This window comes from Sphaeramia orbicularis, unplaced genomic scaffold (assembly GCF_902148855.1).
Source record: "Sphaeramia orbicularis unplaced genomic scaffold, fSphaOr1.1, whole genome shotgun sequence".
Lineage (NCBI taxonomy): Eukaryota > Metazoa > Chordata > Actinopteri > Kurtiformes > Apogonidae > Sphaeramia > Sphaeramia orbicularis.
The window spans coordinates 56,477-69,213 of record NW_021941671.1 but is presented as its reverse complement, the minus strand read 5'-3'; the positions used below and the strand labels follow the sequence as shown (position 1 = coordinate 69,213).

The 12,737-nt window shown below is 43.1% G+C and overlaps 1 pseudogene; it reads right to left on the bottom strand.

The window, feature by feature from the left end:
* Positions 1-9,318, bottom strand: part of LOC115416769 (vacuolar protein sorting-associated protein 13D-like) — a 44,964-nt pseudogene extending 35,646 nt beyond the window's left edge.
* Between the last annotated feature and the right edge of the window lie 3,419 nt (positions 9,319-12,737).

The window sequence follows — 12,737 nt, the reverse complement described above, 5'->3', positions numbered from 1 at the left end:
TACCCAGAATGTCCCAGGAGGATGGACTGGGCAGGAGTTCCTCAGGGTCTGCATACGGGCCCTCTGAATCTCCGTACCAGCCCCCCCACCATGGGAACCAGGATTGCAGGTATTGGATCATCCCAGAGCTGCCACTCTTGGGGATGGATGTGGGGGGGGGCAGGACTGGGGGTCGGCACTGGGCTCTCGCATGTTCTGGAAGAGAAGACCAAAAAGACCCCATGTTGATGGACCAGAGACAAGAAGAGGAGATGAGTTCATTTAAAGGAGGAATTAGTAAGAGTTCAACTCATATGGATTCTATCAAACATGATTAGGGCTGTGTATCTGCAAGAATCTGGAGATACCATACAAATCACAAAACTAGGATCACCATACCATAGCTCACGATTTATAACAATATAACATGATACTGTTAAAAAGGCAAATTTTTGTTTATTTTAAAAATGATTATTTCCTGGAAGAATTGAATTACAGCAGAAATCTGCACAAATACTAAACATATTTTTATTTGATCCCAACAGGATCTAACGTTATATCACAAAAAAAAAAAAAAAAAAAAAAAAAAAAAAATCTAATTCACCTAGTTTCCAAAGGAACTCCCATCTGCCTCTCAGACAGTCAAAAGTGATTTTAGCACGATTCAAATAAACATTATTTAATAAAACAGTGTAAAATGATAAATTAAATATCAAAAAACTAAAATGAATCTCCGCCATATCTGCTTTTGAATAACACTATACTGCCAAAAGTATTGTCTCCCCATCCAAATAATCAGACTCAGCTGTTCCAGTCCCTTCCATGTCCACAGGTGTATTAAATCCAGCCCTAGGCATGCAGACTGCTTTTACAAACATTTGGGACAGAATGGGTCTCTCTCAGGAGCTCAGTGAATTCCAGCGTGGAACTGTGATAGGATGCCACCTGTGCAACAAATCCAGTGGTGACATTTCCTGGCTCCTAAATATTTCACAGTCAGCTGTCAGCTGGATTATAAGAAAGTGGAAGTGTTTGGGAACGACGGCAACTCAGCCACGAAGTGGTAGGCCACGGAAACTGACGGAGCGGGGTCAGCGGATGCTGAGGCGCAGAGTGCCAAGAGGTGGCCAACTTTCTGCAGAGTCAATGGTACAGACCTCCAAACTTCATGTGTCCTTCAGATTAGCTCCAGAACAGTGCGCACAGAGCTTCATGGAATGGGTTTCCGTGGCCAAGCGGCCGCATCCAAGCCATCCATCGCCAAGTGCAATGCAAAGCGGTGGATGCAGTGGTGTAAAGCACGCCGCCACTGGACTGTAGAGCAGGGGAGGAGCCTTCTCTGGACTGACCAATCGCGCTTCTCCATCTCGCGATCTGATGGACGGGTCTGGGTTTGGCGGTCGCCAGGAGAACGATACTTGTGGGAGCGCATTGTGTGCGAGTGTAAAGTTTGGTGGAGGGGGGTTATGGTGTGGGGTTGTTTTTCAGGAGCTGGGCTGGGCCCCTTAGTTCCAGTGAAAGGAACTGGGAATGCTTCAGCAGACCAAGACATTTGGGACAATTCCACGCTCCCAACTTTGTGGGAACAGTTTGGAGCCGGCCCCTTCCTCTTCCAACATGACTGTGCACCAGTGCACAAAGCAAGGTCCATTTGGACATGGAGGACAGAGTCTGGTGTGGATGAACTGGACTGGCCTGCACACAGTCCTGACCTCAACCCCATAGAACACCTTTGGATGAATTAGAGCGCAGACTGAGAGCCAGGCCTTCTGTCCAACATCAGTGTGGGACCTCACAAATGCGCTTCTGGAAGAATGGTCCAAAATTCCCATGAACACACTCCTAAACCTTGTGGACAGCCTTCCCAGAAGAGTTGAAGCTGTTAGAGCTGCAAAGGGTGGAGCCACGTCAGACTGAACCCATAGACTAGGAATGGGATGGACCTGACATTCATATGGGAGTCAAGGCAGGTGAGGGAATACTGTTAGATATAGAGTGTACCTAAAAATATCCATACAGTACTTTTTAATATCGATACAGTATTGTGAAATGAAATATCACGATATATTGCAGAACCCATATTTTCTACCAGCCCTGAACAGGAAGCGACATCACATTGCTCTTACTTCTGCCATCTCCTCCTCTTTCCTAAACCAGTCGTGGACCACTTCTCTCAGACTCTGTAACTCCTCTATGGTCTGTTCGTCCTCCACTCGATCCATTTCACACTGGAAAACAAACAACATGACAGTAGGAAGTATTTCTGCATCACATTAAAGAAGGGCCGTGCGATTAATCCAATTTAAACTGAAATCGCATTTTTAAAATTAGGATGATTTAAAAAAAAAAAAGGGAAAATCATCAAATGGGTTTCATCTGTCCTCATTTGTTCCTCAGTCAGATGTGATGAAAGTAGAGGGTTAGCAGTGGGACAAAAGTATTATTTACAGCCAGAACACCAAAAATATTGGATAAATTTAGAGGAAAACATTTAAAATCCGAGCCATGGATTAAAAAAAAAAGATTAAAAATTAATGTTGATATAAATTCAGTCCAAACCATCTCAGAGGAGGGGGACGCAATTGAGCGGAACATGGTCACATGACTGAAGGAGCAAGAAAAGACAGAGGGTAAGGGTGATGTCCACACACAGACAGAGGGTGGACTTTAGGGGCCCCAGCAGGACCAGGTCCATGGTGTTCCTTTCCAGTTTTGTTGTAGAGTGGGCCTTCACATGTCAGACCCAGGTGCCCTATTAGCTGGTACTGCTGGACCTGGTACTGGTGGACCTGGTGCTGGTGCCCTACCTGCTCCTGGGGGCTCAGTGGGACCCCCTTCAGCCTCCTGAAGTACAGACTGGTGTAGGTCTGGGCGTCGCGGGCCCTCTGCAGAGCGAAGTCCCAGCTGCCCCGTTGACGCTGTTCCCTGATGTCATTGAGGTTGGCCTGGATGGCAAAGGTCCACCACAGCCTGGAACTGGGACACACACAAGGACACAGGAGGTCAGTTAGAGGTACCTGGTACCAGTATCTGGTACCAGTATGTGCTGGAGCATCACCAGATGAACTGTCCACCTAACATTCACTGGTCAGACCTCCAGACCAGCTGACTCAGTCCTTTACCCATGAGGATCAGTCCAGTTCAGCAGATACCATTAACCAAAGTTTAAGGTCATTGGATGAAAAGCCCTGAACTGGACTGTTCCCTTAACAACTGTATGACCTGTGCACTGGACTGTTCCCTTAACACTTGTCTGCTCTGTGAACTGGACTGTTCCCTTAACACTTGTCTGCTCTGTGAACTGAACTGTTCCCTTAACACTTGTCTGCTCTGTGAACTGGACTGTTCTCTTAACAACTGTATGACCTGTGAACTGGACTGTTCCCTTAACACTTGTCTGCTCTGTGAACTGGACTGTTCCCTTAACACTTGTATGACCTGTGAACTGGACTGTTGCCTTAACAATTGTATGACCTGTGCACTGGACTGTTCCCTTAACACTTGTCTGCTCTGTGAACTGGACTGTTCCCTTAACACTTATATGACCTGTGAACTGGACTGTTCCCTTAACAATTGTATGACCTGTGCACTGGACTGTTCCCTTAACACTGTCTGCTCTGTGAACTGGACTGTTCCCTTAACACTTGTCTGCTCTGTGAACTGGACTGTTCCCTTAACACTTGTATGACCTGTGAACTGGACTGTTCCCTTAACAACTGTATGACCTGTGAACTGGACTGTTCCCTTAACACTTGTCTGCTCTGTGAACTGGACTGTTCCCTTAACACTTGTATGACCTGTGAACTGGACTGTTCCCTTAACAACTGTATGACCTGTGAACTGGACTGTTCCCTTAACACTTGTCTGCTCTGTGAACTGGACTGTTCCCTTAACACTTGTATGACCTGTGAACTGGACTGTTCCCTTAACAACTGTATGACCTGTGAACTGGACTGTTCCCTTAACACTTGTATGACCTGTGCACTGGACTGTTCCCTTAACACTTGTCTGCTCTGTGAACTGGACTGTTCCCTTAACACTTGTATGACCTGTGAACTGGACTGTTCCCTTGACAATTGTATGACCTGTGAACTGGACTGTTCCCTTAACACTTGTCTGCTCGGTGAACTGGACTGTTCCCTTAACACTTGTATGACCTGTGAACTGGACTGTTCCCTTGACAATTGTATGACCTGTGAACTGGACTGTTCCCTTAACACTTGTCTGACTTTTGAACACACAGCTGCAGTTAAACTGGCATACCGGCTTTAGTTTTTCTGAATGTGAACGTACTTCCCACACACTGGGACCGTCGGCCTCCATCTCCGATAAAGCATCTCCTTTTCTCTGCGGTCCAGCTCTTTGAGGAACACCATAATCTGCTGATACTGAACCTATGGAAAAATATGAAAAAATGTATGAACAAATATGAAAACGTATGAAAAAAATTAAATCTAATAAACCTATATAGTCCAAACCCATCTGCTGTATATGCATTCATATCTGTTCTCCTCTACGGTTCTTCTTTCTGTGTTCTTTTTTTATCATCACTGTGTAACAGTTCCAGTCCCATGGAACTCCCCTGGGCTGAAAATGGGAACCCTTTACTTAGAACAGTGTTTTTCTGCAGAACCCTTTACCTAGAATGGTCTTTTTTTTTACAGAACCCTTTATCTAGAATAGCATTTTTTGCAACCCTTTATCGAGAATGGTGTTTGTGTGTTTTTTCTTTTTTGCAGAACCCTTTATCTAGAACTGTATTGTTTTGCAGAACCCTTTATCTAGAACGGTGTTTTGCTTGCAGAACCCTTTGCCTAGAACAGTGTTTTTCTGCAGAATCCTTTACCTAGAACGTCCTTTTTTTCAGAACCCTCCTGCGGACACTGACCTGGGACAGGCGTAATGATATGGGTTCCAGCTGGACCTGGCCTTCGATCCGAGCGGTTTGTCTAGACTAGTGTTTTTCGCAGAACCCTTTACCTAGAACGCCCTTTTATTGCAGAACCATAACCCTTGGACACTAACCTTGGACAGGCGTAAGGACATGGGTTCCAGCTGGACCTGGCCTTCCATTTGGGGGGGATGTCTGGAATAGTTTTTTTTTTTTTTTTGCAGAACCCTTTATCGAGAACGCTGTGTTTTTTGTAGGGCCCTTTATCTAGAACAGTGTTTTTTTTGCAGTGCCCTTTATCTAGAACAGTGTTTTTTTGCAGAATCCTTGATCTAGAAGGGTGTTTTTTGAAGAACCCTTTGTGCAGAAGGGTGTTTTTGTTGCAAAACCCTTTATGTAGAATGGTGTTTTGTTTGTGTTTTTTTGCAGAACCTTTTACCTAGAACAGTCTTTTTCTGCAGAACTCTTACCTATAACGGTGTTTTTGCAGAACCCGTTGTGTAGAAGGATGTTTTTCTGTAGAACCCTTTATCTAGAACAGGGTTTTTCAGCAGAACCCTTTAACTAGAATGGTGTTTTTCTGCAGAACCCTTTACCTTGAACATCTTTTTGTACGCAGAACCCTAACCCTGCGGACACTGACCTGGGACAGGCGTAAGGACATGGGTTCCAGCTGGACCTGGCCTTCATCCGGGGGGTTTGTCTAGAACGTAGCGGTCTTTGGACGTGTTCCTTCGCAGTAGAACCGATGCACACACCGGTTCAAAGATGTACTGATGTTCTCGGCTCTGCATGCACTGGGTCATGGCCTCCTGCACAGAACAGAACCAGAACCTTTGGACCGGACCCACTCCACCCAACACACACCCATGTACAGAACAGAGTCAGAACACAAACAGAACCTTTGGACTAAAGAGGCAGAGCTTCAGAACCATACCTGGATCTGATTGGCTGGCAGTGTCCCCAGCAGTTGACTGTGTGTGTCCCAGTAGACACTGAAGTCTGTGATCTCCAGCTGTTTCTGTCTGAGCAGCTTCTGCACCTGAGGACATAGATATAGAGAATATAGAAAATATAGATATACAGAATAGAGAGAATATAGATATACAGAATATATTGAATATAGATATACAGAATATAGAAAATATAGATATATAGAATATAGGGAATATAGATATAGACTATAGAAATATATATACAGAATAGAGAATATAGATTTACAGAATATAGAAAATAGATTACAGAATATAGGGAATATAGATATACAGACTATAGAAAAATAGATATACAGAATATAGAGAATACAGATATACAGAACATAGGGAATATAGATATACAGAATATAGAAAATATAGACATACAGAATATAGAGAATGCAGATAGACAGAATAGAGAAACATAGATATATATAATATAGAGAATATAGATATACAGAATATAGAGAAATAGATATACAGAGTATAGAGAATACAGATATACAGAATATAGAAAATATAGATATACAGAATAGATATACAGACCATAGGGAATATAGATATACAGAATATAGAAAATACGGATATAGAGAATATAGATATAAGGATATAGAGATATAGATATACAGAATATAGAAAATACAGATATTCAGATATAGAGAATATAGATATACGAAATATAGGGAATATAGATGTACGGAATATAGAAAATACAGATATATGGAATATAGAGAATATAGATATACGGAATATAGAGAATATAGATATTCAGAATATAGAGAATATAGATATACAGAATATAGAGAATATGAAATACAGAATAAAGAAATATAGATATACAGAAAATAGAAAACATAGATATACAGAATATAGAAAATATAGATATACAGAATATAGATAAGATATACAGATTATAGAAATACAGAAATACAGAATGTAGAGAATACAGATATACAAAATAGAGAATATAGATATACAGAATATAAAAAATTAGATATAGAATATAGATATACAGAATATAGAGAACATAGACATAGAGAAAATAGAAAATATAGATATACAGATTATAGGAATGTAGATATACAGAATGTAGAAAATATAGACATACAGAAAATAGAGAATATAGATATACAGAATATAGAAAATATAGACATAGAGAATAGAAAATATAGATATACAGAATATAGAAAATATAGATTTACAGAGTATAGAAATATAGATAGATAGAATATAGAAAATATAGACATACAGAATATAGATATACAGAATATAGAAAATATAAATATACAGAATATAGAAAATATAGATATAGAGAATATAGATAATATAGATATACAGAATACAGAAAAAAATTATATCTATCTATCTATATCTATCTATATATTTATATATATATCTATATCTATGTATTTATCTATATCTATCTATCTATATATCTATATATATATATATATATATATATATATATATATATATATATACACACACACACACAGAATATAGAGAATACAAATACAAATATAGAAATATAGAAAATAGATATAGAATGACATAGATAGCCTGTGGTCCAGGTCTTACTGGTTCTTTGGAAGGGTTCTGAACAGCACATTGTTGATGCAGACCCCAAAGGAGAAGGGTTTTGTGGGTTGGACAGGTCATCCTCAAACCTCAGGTGGACATCTTGGATCTTCAACTGCACAAACACAACAATTGATCAAATGTCTGATCATAAATACGCAGTACAGATAACACTGATCAAACATCTGATCATAAATCACAGTACAGATAATCAGAGGAACTAAAGGAAGGAGTTTTTACCTCGATGTTGTCCACGATCCTGGTGACCACTGAGGCTGTGACTGAGTACCAGTAGGACTCCCCCCTCTGCTCACACTCACTCTGTTTAAGACACACACAGGACAGGTTAGACAGGACACGCCCACTGTGACACAGGACACACCCACAGAGACATGACACAGGACACGCCAACAGAGACATGACACAGGACACACCCAAAGAGGCATGACACAGGACACGCCCACAGACAGAACCCTACCACAGGGACACGCCCACAGGACATGACACAGGACACGCCCACAGAGACATGACATAGGACACGCCCACAGAGACACAGGACACACCCCAGATACATGACACAGGACACGCCCACAGACAGAACCCTACCACAGGGACACACCCACAGGACATGACACAGGACACACCCACAGGACATGACACAGGACACGCCCACAGACGGAACCCTACATATGGACATGCTCTTACTCTGAACTTGTCCTCCAGGGCAGTCAGGAGGCGTCTCTTGCGCTCCTTCTCCTCCTGCAGCTCCTTCTGTCCGTCGTACTCCTGCAGCTGAGTGGGACCGATGACCAGGTTGAGCTGGGACATGGAGATGAGCCAGGGGTCACAGTGAGGTCTATAGAAGGGGATCTGCAAGTGATCTTCCCAATGAAACCTATGAAGAAACACACCAACAGCAGGGACAGGGTTAAAGACACACAGGACCTCCTCTGATCCTCCTCCTGTCTATCCTCCTCCTGTCTGTCCTCCTCTCTCTCTCCTCCTCTGATCCTCCTCTCTCCTCTTCTCTCTCTCTCTCCTCCTCTGATCCTCCTCCTGTCTGTCCTCGTCTCTCCTCCTCCTCACTCACCTGCTTTGACTTCATATGGTAGGTCAAACTCTCGGAGGGCATCTTTCCTCAGTGGGAGGTTCTCCAGCTCCACTGCACCTGAATGACAACAGCAAGTACTACTGAGTCACCACCTCCCACAATGCACTGCACACACTCTGGACTGTTTACACACAGTGTTCTGTCCAAGGGCCACAGAAGGGTTCTAAATGGATTAAAGGTGCTGGAGACTTTTGTTCACCAATTTTTCATCAAATCTGTCCATCCTCAGTCCTATCCTCAGTTTCATGAATCTGTCAGTCTGTCTGTCATTACTCACCTGAATTTCTTGGATTACGGTGCAGTTTCGACGTACATCCACCACAAACAAACCCGCGTGTTTACATTCAGAGCTGGGATGGTTCGCGCTACCACTGCAGGCGGCTGCGGTGGCAAACCTCCATTTCCCACAATGCATGTCGCGACAAAAAATTCCTCAGATGCCCGAGTTCCCTCCCAGTTCTGAATGTAAAAACATGGTTTGTTTATGGTGGATGGCACTAAGAAACTGTTCACCATAATGTAAGAAATTCAGGTGAGTAATGATAGACAGACTGACAGATTCATGAAACTGAGGATAGGATGGGATGGACAGATCTGAGGAAACACTGGTAAAGGAAAGTATACTGCACCTTTAAAGAGTGACACTGGTACCAGGGTTAAATCCACAGTGGTGGTAGTACCTTTGAGCAGGGCGATGGACAGCTGGTCTGTGTTCAGGTTACTGACATATTTTCCCAGGTAGGTGTTGAGGACCCAAGCCACCAGACCCTCTAACATCCTGAAGGTTCAGGACAGTCACCGAGGCACAAGACCAAAGGACGCCACCTGGGACAGACGGCTTCAACGAGGACTGAGGACAGGAGCAAAAAACAACTGATGAACCCACTGTCCACACCAGTACACACTACACATTCAGAGTGGTTCTTCACAGGTTTGATTGTGTTCTACTTGGACTTTAGCTCACATTGGTCTGGATGGGAACCTGAACTAGAACTAGTTCTACATCCTTGACTCATCATATCTGCAGTGGAATTTTTGCACTTGCAAATTCATCCCACTTGGCCTGGATTGGAACCTTTGGGTTTGGCCAGTTTTGGCCCCTGGGCCGCATATTTGACGCGCGCCCCCCCCCCCCCCCCCCCCCCCCCAGGTGACCTGGTTTGCCCCCCCCCCCCCCAGGTGGTTTAGGCTGCTGTCCTCACTGATCCCATCAGCAGAGCCAGCTGGTCTACAGCTCTAATGCACAGGTGGCGCACGCACGCGCACGCACGCACGCACACACACCACACACACACACACACGGTCCATCAGGTTCCACATACAGACCAAGGTTCCAATAGTTTGGATTTTTCGTTCTAGTTAAGTTACCTCCGCCAGAGCTATTGTGATCACTTTTCTTTGTTTGTTTGTTTGCAAGACAACACAAAAAGTTATGGACAGATTTTCATGAAATTTTCAGTAAATGTTGATACTGGCACAAGGAAGAAATTATTACATTTTGGTGGTGATGGGGGGGGACAGATCTGTCTTGGCGGAGGTCTGCGCTCTCCGAGTGCTTTTCTTGTGTGTGTGTTTGTTTGTTCTCATCTTTAGCAGAAAACTTCCACCTATCTTTCCCAAATCTTCCCCACAGATAGGCCTAGGCCCTGGGACCAACCCATTAAATTTGGGTCCCAGTAGGCCAAAGTTCAAGGTCACAGCAAGGTCACAACATCTGCAGTTTCCATCTATCATCATTGAGACATTTTCCAAAGTTCATCAAAAATTCCAAACGATTCCGATTTTCCTCCAGTTGGATCCACCTATAGCTTAGAACAATCTCTTGTATGTGGAACTAAATTGTCCACATCCACTGTGGAATGTGGACTCTGTGGACATTTACACTGAACATTGAAAATCCCATTTATCACACATTTGAAATTAGAACTCAACTAATATTGATGTGAATTGAATCTAACTGGACAGACACATGACTGGGACCAGATTCAACTGTTTCTGCTGTATGGAACAACCTGGAAACTGTTGGATTTAAACAGAAACAGTGGATCCACACATGCACAGTGTTCAGGTGTTTGGAGGAGGTTTGAGTTCTCTGAACCCTTGTTAAATAATGTTTATTTGAATCATCCTAAAGCTTTTTACTGTCTGAGAGATGGGAGTTCCTTTGGAAACTAGAAATTAGATTTTTTTTTTTTTTTGTGATATAGTATTAGATCCTGTTCTGATCAAATAAAAATGTCTTTAGTACTGGTACATATTTATGGTGTAATTCAGTTCTTCCAAATTAAAAAAAACAAAGAAAATTGCCTTTTTAACAGTTTCAGATATTGTATGGTGATCCTGGTATTGTGATTTGTATCCTATCAACAGATTCTTTCTGATACACAGCCCTAGTCGATACAGTATCGTGAAATGAAATATCACAATATGTTGCAGAACCGATATTTTCTAACAGCCCTAGGTACCAGTGGAAAGGACTGGAGGGGCAGGGTTAGGGTTCGGGTCAGGGTTCTGATTCGGTCCACAGCCCAGTCCAGCGTGTCCTTACCGTGTTCTCATCCGGGCACCGCCGAGCCCATGTCGGTCCAGTGGAACCGTCCTGCCCCAGTTTCAGTAATAGTAGTTGAATCCACCCGGACCGTAAATGTGGTAAATGTTCACCCAGTCCTCCAGACAGACTTTAGCTTAAACACGGACACAGAAGACAGGAGGTCCGTCCGTGTCCACTGACAGACACAGTGGGTCTGTGGACACAAACAGGACCAGGGTGTCCTCCTGTTAGCTGTTAGCTGTAGCCTAAGCTAGCATGCTAACGCTCAGGCTTCACCGGCTAAAACTATCAGCACGCGCCCAAACACACGCATAAACTCCTTCCGTCCTCGTGTTTTTCACAGAACACACAACAGTTCTACTCTGATACGCTGATAAATGTTGGGTTTCTACACTTCAGAGTTCCAGTGACACTGCGCCGTAAATAAACACACTTCCTGTAGTGACTGAAGACGAACTGTGGATGGACTTCCAAACGACACTTCCGGTCACGTGACAAAAACAAAGTACTCGTTTTAATGTGACGTTCAAATCCATAAGGTAAAAATCCGACCTTTAAAAACCTGATATGTACAGATCAGCTTTGGAATATTGTGATCAAATTTGACAGAAGGTCCAGGTCAAAGATAAAAGTAACTGCAACAAAACCCATTTTTGTGTTTCCTATGGGAGGAACACTTTGAGCACTGCCCTAACCCTAACCCTGGACCACTGCAGGACCTGGGTCTGGGTACTCTTCAGGACCTAGGTCTGGGCTCTGAGTGGACCACTGCAGGACCTGGGTCTGGGTACTCTTCAGGACCTAGGTCTGGGCTCTGAGTGGACCACTGCAGGACCTGGGTCTGGGTACTCTTCAGGACCTAGGTCTGGGCTCTGAGTGGACCACTGCAGGACCTGGGTCTGGGTACTCTTCAGGACCTAGGTCTGGGCTCTGAGTGGACCACTGCAGGACCTGGGTCTGGGTACTCTTCAGGACCTAGGTCTGGGCTCTGAGTGGACCACTGCAGGACCTGGGTCTGGGTACCCTTCAGGACCTGTTGGACCAGGGTCAGGGTCTGCTTCGGGTCATTGTCTTGTTGGAAGACCTAAGGCTGGACTACCAACAGATGTCTGTATGTTATACTGCAACATTTCAACAAGATTTAGGGATAGACTAGATGAAGGGTTAGGGTTAGGGGGTTAGGGGGTTAGGGTTAGGGTTAGTGGAGGAACAGATCTGAACTAGAGCAGATAGAATTTAGTCGAATGGATCAAATAACAGAAGGAAACAGGACTAAGATAACAGACACATTCTAGCATTTATTCTGTTGATCCTGATGTTATTTATTTAGTACAGCTGCACCTCTATATTTAGTATTATTATTGTTATTATTATTATTATTTATTATTATTATTTGTTTTCATTTAAAACCCTAACCCTAACCCTATTTATTGATTGGCTAAAATTTCCTTAGGGGGTCAATGAGTGTCCGTTTTTGTCAAAAAGAAAAGTTGTCATAAATGCATAGAAATGCGTTGAAATAATGCTAATCCATTTGTGCACAGACTGCTGATATTATTTAGTTTAGTTTAGTTTATTTCAGACACAGACATAATACAAAACATATGGAAGAAAAAAAAATACACAAATAAAAAAACAATAATAGAAAAAAAA